Below are 337 nucleotides of genomic sequence, written 5' to 3'. Positions count from 1 at the left end.
CGTGATTGATGTTGACAGAGGAGAATTGATCATTCAAGTGAATGAAGAATCCTTTGTGTTTAAGGCTCAAGGATATCCCTCTGTCACCATAGAGAGGAAGCATGAAGAGCTTCTCTCAAAACAGAGCCAAACAAAGCCCCCACAGTCAAACTCTAAGTTTGGTGTTGGGAGGCCACAACCAACTTCTAAGTTTGGTGTTGAACCCCCACATTCAAACTCTAAGTTTGGTGTTGGGAGGTTCCAACATAGCTCTGAACATCTGTGAGGCTCCATGAGAGTCCTCTGTCAAGCTAATGACATTAAAGAAGCGCTTGTTGGGAGGCAACCCAATGTTATA

The sequence above is a fragment of the Arachis duranensis genome, chromosome 3 (genome assembly GCF_000817695.3).
Source record: "Arachis duranensis cultivar V14167 chromosome 3, aradu.V14167.gnm2.J7QH, whole genome shotgun sequence".
Classification (NCBI taxonomy): Eukaryota; Viridiplantae; Streptophyta; class Magnoliopsida; order Fabales; family Fabaceae; genus Arachis; species Arachis duranensis.
This window is presented reverse-complemented; position numbering follows the sequence as displayed.